Raw genomic sequence first — 7,786 nt, 5'->3', positions numbered from 1 at the left:
AGAGAAATAGAAGGATCCACAGGAATGGGGAGAATGGAATTGCTTGTTCTTTCAAATTACACCCTAATTTATTCTACAATAGCTTCCCCATCTATATACACCATTTAACAGGTGCATTAGGTTTTTTCTAGTTGATAAGGTTGTATCCTTTTATTTAAACTGGTCTAGGAATTCATTTAATTCAAATCTACAGAACTTGTGTGGATATTTACCCTTGTTTAAGACTGCATCATACAAATTATGTCAGTTAAGTTGGATTTCAGTTAAATTTAAAACTAAAATCACAAACAACCAAAACTAGATACAACTTTCTCATTTTGGTCAGGTATAAAGGAACTATTTAAGGTAAATTGACACAAGCAGGTATGAGGTTGGTTTAAATTATGGGTTTGCATCAGTTCAACTGAAACAATTTCAAACTAATTTAGTTAAGCTAGAGCAGTTTTCTAGTAGGTGTTTTTTTAAGTCTTGTTTGTATATTTTCATGAAGTCAATTAACTCTGGTAATTTTTTATATCTTTAAATCAGACATTTCTACACTGTCAAGGCGTCATGTAACAACATAGCTCACCTTTATTATTTCCTTCAGCTTTGTACCCAAAATAGGCATCCACATCTATAGAAAGTGGAAGAGCAAAACATACACCAAAACAGCATTCTCTGTTCACTATAGTGTTTATGTTTTACAATTTTTCCTACCATTTACAGATAGGACAAGGTGCAAGAGAATCAGTTTGTTAAAGTCATGCTTACTTCTAGCAAACTCAAATGGACTTAAGAGGAAGTTTTCAGGAGCAAGACAAGATGATTCAGTACTTGTACATATGTGGGGCTATGGTGCAATCCAGGAACCTGAATTGCTAAATAGGCTGAGCATTCAGTTGCTAACTGATGAATCTGCTTCCCTTCTCTCTTGTCATGGAACTCAGGAGATGAAGGCTGGCAGGGACGGATGAGAAGGACAGTTGCTGAAACGTGAGCCAGGGTGTCTGCAGGACCTTGAGAAGAGAGTGTGGCAGCTGGAAGCAATGAGTAGTTTTTCTTGCAATTCATGACATGCAGAAACCTAGGGCCTTGGCAACTAAAGAGCTTTGGGTGCTTGTCTTGAGTCATGGTGCACCTGATGTGTAGGTCATCACTGCAGATGAAAGAAAGGACTGGTAGAGTCCAGTGACCCTAAAACAGCAGTGTGGGAAAGAAAGAAAAAGGATAACAAATGATCTCATTAATATACAATTCAATCCTACTTGTACATATTATAGGAATCAAATAGCAAAATTCAGCACTGTTGTCACTTTTTTCTTAATAATCCATTCTATGTCAAGTGAATCCTCCTTCCATTAGTCCCCTTTTGGTCAGCCTATAATTTTATGGAACAGGGATAAGGCTGGGAATCTTCAACTGAAATACTGTATCTGGTTTTGGATATTCCACTTTAAGAAAAATGTGGACAAATTGGAGAGCCCAAACAAGCACAACAAGAATAAAAAGATTAGAAAATGTGGCCTCTGAGAAAGATTGAAAGAACTGGATTTCTTTAGTCTTGAAAGGACTGCATGGAGATAGGAAAACAGCCTTTGGAAATATGCTTGTTATAGAGAAGACAGTGACCAACTGTTTTTCATGATCACTGGTTATGGACCAAAAGAAATTTGCTTAATTTGAAGCATAGAGTCGTTCAATATTAAAGACATAGTTTGTAACTATAAGGGTAGCAAAGCACTGGATCATGCTACCTAGGGGGGATGTTATAGAATTGCCATTACTGGAGGTTTTCAAAAATAGGTTATGCAAGTGTATTTCCAGGATGGTTTAGGCATACTTGATCTTGCTGCAGAGCAGGGGTTGGAGGTGCATTTCTTGGTAACTGTCCTCAGAGCAGGGGCTGACATTTGAGTCTTATGTCATTCTTCAAAAACCTTAAGAACTTCACACCAGCTGTAGAGCATTAATTGTCTAATCCCCTTTTTGTTGTATGGTTTCTGAGACTTGTGCTGATTTCTACCTTACAGATATATGAGATAGGCAGTGGTTTTCAATCTATGGTCCATGGACACCTGGGGGTCTGAAGACTATATCTAAAGGGTCCACAAAAAAGACCATGATCAATCAAAAGTATGTGAATACCCACACTTACAATTCAAAGGGGTCTGCACCTCCATGCAAAATTTCTAAAGGGGTTCACACCTCACTTAACATTTTTTAGGGATCCACAAATGAAAAAAGGTTGAAAATCACTGAAATAAGAGTATCCTCAACAGCATCCCTGCACTCAACAAATCTGTCAGGCACCACTAGAGGGAGCAATCAGGAGAGTGATTAAAGCAAAGGCTGAAGCACAACAAAATCCCCCTTTCCATATCAAGATCAGCTGCAGCACCTGGAACAGTATGACAATGTGGGTCCCTCCATATCATTGCAGTGCAGTAGTAGTACACCAAGCAAAAGAAATGCTAGTTAAAAAAGAATGTACATTTCAATTCTAATAGAAACATACAGAATTGTGTTTAAACAGTGATTCATCCATACATCTTTATTTTCAAATAGAAAAACCCTAAGTAAAGCCTTTAACAGATGCAGTTTATCTAATCAGTTTCAAATTAAGCAGAGCAGAACACCTGAGAGTGTGACCTGCTATAAGACATTGGGGTAGTAATTCATAAGGTGGCCTTCTCCCAGTCACTCATGGAGGTCCTCTCCTCTTGCAGTCATTAATGATCTTCTGAAATTATTCACACCTAAAAGGAGGGGAAGGGTAGGGGGTGAAAGATGTAGCCTGGCAAAATTCCACTGTATGTAGATATATTCTCACTGCCTAACATTCCACCTGAGGTTTTAAACAGCATGTTATTCACTACTTGTCTAAAAGATTTCCATTAGTATGCACTATCAAAAGAACTGCTACAATTACACCCAAAACTGGCTGCACTTCATGAGGGAGAAAGCAAGGATTAATTTAATTTAATATCCATTTCATACTGGAATGTGCATTTATAAAAAGTATTCCCCCCCCACCCCCATTCCCACCTCTATTACAAACTCAGCCACTCCAGGAACCCTAGTTACAACATAGCTGTTGCCTACTGCTGTCAAAAGGAAGGTGATTTGAGATGGGGTTGGTGTATGCATTCAGTTTTAGCAATATTTACAAATGTTTTATTCCTTGATATAAGAACCCAGGAGAGATTTTATAAGCATCAGCAGGTAAATCTTAGGTAGCACAAGGATACCTAAGGTTATATGAACTTTCCTAGACAAACCATTAAAATGTCCAGCAGTTTGCACAGTCCAGTCAAAACTAAAGAAAAACGGCAAGAAGAATTCTCGCTCTAGTCTACCCTTCAGAGTTACCTGCAACAAGGGCTTGTGCAGCAGTCTTACTGGACATTGTCACCTGCCTTTAGAGGCCCTAAATTCTTGCTGGGCAAGCACGAGTTCTTCAGTTTAAATCTGATTTGTGCACTTTTAGTAAGGTTTGCAAACATCTTCTCCTCTTGGATTTTAGCCAAGTAACTGAGGTCTCAACCAGCAAGGCTTCTGTCCTTCTGCAGTATCAAGGTTCTAATCATTTGGGGTGGGCAAAGCAGGATGTTAAGCAAGTCTATTAAGGTGTTTGACCATACTGCTTTGTTTGCGCTAAATTGTTTCTTGGCTTGCACAGAAATCAGACCTACTTGGCCTCAACTAAACTGCAATTGCATTTGTATTAATGGACGGTCATCCATCTAGGGTGGTGGTCCTCAACCTCTTTGGACTCGACACCCCCTGGAAAATTCCAGCTTTTTAGTTCTCTCTTATTTTTGACTACAGAAATAGAGCAATTCTTGTGTTGCAAAAACCTCAGATCACACAATAGGCTAGAAAGAAATCTGTAGTGTCAACAAATAATTTGAAATCTCTGGGTTTATTATGTTTTCACACCTAACAGGGTTAACATTGCGCAGCGCTCTTGAAAGCACCTCACATTGCTTTCAAAGCATCTCAAAGCAGCCCAGGGCGTCACGATACCCTGGTTGATATCACAGATCTGAGGCGAACAAAAGTGACTGGTCCCCCAGATTTCTTGGTGTAGGTATTTATGTGGCTTCATTGCTGGTGAATCATTGATGGATTCTACCTCAACAAACAGAGCTATTATGGAGTATTAACACCCCTATTATACAGGTGGAATTTAGGCATCAGAAAGATCCATTGCGCCAGGACAAAGAATCCTGTGGCTGAGCCAGAAAATAAACTCAGGTCTTCCGAGTCTCAGAATCCAGTGCTCTTGTAGGCTGAGCTTTGTACCTTGATTTGGGTTTCACCACAAATCTATGGTCTTCAGAGATCTACTGCTGAACTTCTCTGAGCCTGGGCTCAAAGCTATACATTCAGTGCAGGATAGCTATTTGTCAGCTCACCGACACAAGAGTGCTATAGATCGCTCATGTCCCTGCTCTGCATTCTGTACTGGGATACCTGAACAAATTCAGATTTAGTCCTCATATTTAAAATACTCCTTTCGATTATGTATCATGGGACAGACTGAAGGAACCATCTCATTCTACATGATCAGAGCTTCTCCATTCCCTCAGACCCAGAGCACAGGTACTGTCAACAATGAAACTTTTGCACATGAGCAACGTGTTCCCTTGACAAACGAGTGGAACTGAAATCTCCAAGTTGCTCCTGGAAAAGATCAGGATGCCCACTCACATCCAGACTTTCAGAAGACAACTTCCCTTCCGCTGACTTGATGCTATTCCCATAGCAGAACCACGTTTAAAAGCAAGTATGTGAAAACAAGCACAATATATACCAAATAGAGCCCAATTCCTACCTTCTTACATGCATAACATATAATGTTGAAAGGTGACTAGCTAGGAGCGTTGGGAGCCATGGAAGACGTGTCTACAGTGAGACATCTGTCTTTGAGAACTGATAGGCTACTGCTATTAGTAACACAACCCAGGATTCTTGAAACCTCCTCTGATTTTTGTGACCAGCTCCAAACATAAACCATACTGGAACTGGGGAAGAAAAAGTAACAAAATTAGAAAACAACAACCTGCAGTCACTGGGAGAGATTGGGACTGCAGAGCCACAGAAGGGAGCTCAACTTCTAAGAAAAGCAAAAGCTCCTTCCAGAAGTGGAAATATGTAACACAAAAAATGGGCAATGCATGGGAACAACTTTCTAGCTAAGCAACTACATTAAAGCAAGTTTCTTTTCATTGCCTCCTTAATCTCCTAACACAGGGACTATGAATCCTTTCTTCCTCACTTCCATCGTTAACTGCCAACCAGCATAAGACCAAGTCTACCCAAGGATATACATTTACACTGACTTGAACTAAATGTGTTACTTTAAAGCTAATTAGTTAAACATTCAGTTCCTGGAAAGATACTAATGCTACACAATAAATCAAAACAAGGCCACTTGTATTGTTAACAGGAGCATCTGCATAGTAGTTTAATGCAATTTAAATTAATCCATGTTAATGGATTAACTTTCCTAAGAATGTGGGTGTATGAGTTCCAAACAAAGGGATCATAATATAACCTGCTGTTTTCATACAACTAAATTGATGCATGGATAAAAGTAAAGGACAGTTTTGCCCACAAGATGGCCTGTTTAAGCAAAAATGACTTGACGCTGGAAAATCATCAGTTATGACTTGTGCATCAACCAAATGCTCCTGTCATCACTACTAGCAGTAGCACTACTACTTCCATGTGGCAAAGCTGAATTTTTGACAGATTACAAAAAGTGGCAGCACAGAAAAACATTAGTTTCCTTCGCATCTCATGGTGTAGCTTTTGGCAGGGTATTCTAGTGAGAAAATAAAATTCCTTAACATGAATATGTTATAGTGACAGAATGAACACAAGTGCATAAAAAATTCCCTTCATTCAAAAATACCCATGATTAACAATGAAGATAATTCAAGAAGGGAAATACTATCTTCCACCACACTCCCTCCCACCCTGCCCCCAACAGAACACTGCAGAAATGCTTTCTAGACCTGGACCGTAGCTTACAATGTAATAAAAATATCAAGACAGATACTAGACCATAAGGACAGCTCAAAGCCAGAGGGAGGTTGAAATAAAAGTGAAACACTCATGCTACAGTGTACGAAGTATAGCCTGCCTTGTGCCAAGTATTCCACAATAAGAGATTTGAAAGTCCTTGTTTATCATCAGGATGTTTCCCACCTTTTTATGCTACTTCATAGCAAAGGGGCATACCTGAGCCTACACTAAGAGTGAATGCCATTCATCTTCTGTATTTAGAAGCACTGAAACATTCTCTAAGGACAAAACATTCGAAATACGGAGATTTTGTTAGTCTTCCCCCTAACAGAACGGACAATGAGAGTTTTGTATTATTTCCCACCCCCCCCCACACACACACTTTTTAAATAATACTACTACTACAGATCATGATGGTGATGCTAATTTATGTCTTTCTAAAATCTTATTTTGGGGGAAGAGCTGAATTTCCAAAATGGTAAGATTAGACCTCAGAAACTAATATGGAAATTAAACCAGTTCCAGATGATACTGAAGGATAGGAGGCAGAAGAGAAGATTGGCTTTTTTCTCCAACCTTAAAAGGTTCCCTAAAGATTAAAAACAGATGTTATGCTGAACTGGACTAAAAATCACCTCCCATAAGAATGAAAGTCTATTTCAGAAGAAGTTAGCTGGAGAAGTACAGTTAGGTGAAAAAAAGAATCAACCCTAAGTCAAACCAAGTGGTCATTTTCAAGCTGCAGCAGTGAAAAGACTGGAGATAACTAAACAGCTGTTTGACAAGGGATCTATGCATTTGTGCATGCTTCAGCCAGTATAAGCAACTGAATATTAAAAAACTTCTTATATTCTAAGCATTTCTATTGATTTCACTCACCACTAATATTTCATAGCAGCTGAAATGGGTCACTGGCAAATGCAGAACATATTCATTCCAATAATATATTGTTTGATTTTTGCTAAGGTTCATGGCACAGTAATTTAAAGTGATATGAATGCAAACATTTGAAATAAAGAGAAGAATGTATTGACAAATATTCACTACAAGTATAAAAGTCTTAACACTTTTCCTTTACTGACTGTAAAAGTGAACACTAAGTTTAAGAGTACAGGCAAGTTAAGAACTCAAACTGTTCTGCCAGAAGTACAGTTTGGTATTCTGGGAACTGGAATTCTCTAGACTTACTACATTATAAATGGTATGTGTAAGAAGCTTAATGATATTGCTTTTAAATCTCCCATGTACACTGGAAATCATTGCTTAAACTGGTTTCTTGGTTTATGGAAACATATACTGCAGGTGTACACTGTGACAGATAAGCCACGGGGACTCAAGTTACAATACGGTACTTCCCGCAGTCTTGCAATGTGCAATAGACCAGTGTTCTCATTGTTCTGAGCTGCACCACTGCCACGATTTTCCTCTTTTTTACACTGGAAAAATCAGCAATAGTTCCACTGAAGTCACAGGAGTGACACAGCTGTAAGACTACTGTGCAAAAAAACAAACAAGTCCTTGAAAATTAGCAGGTCTGTCATCTTTTCAGTACTAACCACACTACAATAGAGGACTGTGTTTTAACCAGGACAGGAGTCTAACGTGTAATCAGATCTCCCAGCACAGCAATTATTTTGTGGGGAGGTAGAACCAAAATGACCATGCTTTACAACCCATGATTTTGTAATTTAGTATATTAAACTTCTGTAGTAATCCTGGCAATGCAACTTCAGTAGAAAAATACATTTTGCTGCCTGCTTTTTTCATGCCC

At 38.8% G+C, this 7,786-nt stretch overlaps 1 long non-coding RNA gene across 1 annotated transcript; it reads right to left on the bottom strand.

Annotated features, from left to right (window-relative positions):
• Positions 1 to 550: 550 nt before the first annotated feature.
• On the bottom strand, positions 551 to 6,576 carry LOC109286824. Its single transcript, XR_002094693.1, has 2 exons — positions 2,619 to 6,576; positions 551 to 1,176 (listed from the first exon to the last, which is right to left on the bottom strand). It is a non-coding gene; the product is annotated as an uncharacterized LOC109286824 (long non-coding RNA).
• Between the last annotated feature and the right edge of the window lie 1,210 nt (positions 6,577 to 7,786).

Source organism: Gavialis gangeticus, unplaced genomic scaffold (assembly GCF_001723915.1).
Source record: "Gavialis gangeticus isolate Ggan-Ray unplaced genomic scaffold, GavGan_comp1, whole genome shotgun sequence".
Classification (NCBI taxonomy): domain Eukaryota; kingdom Metazoa; phylum Chordata; order Crocodylia; family Gavialidae; genus Gavialis; species Gavialis gangeticus.
This window is presented reverse-complemented; position numbering and strand designations above follow the sequence as displayed.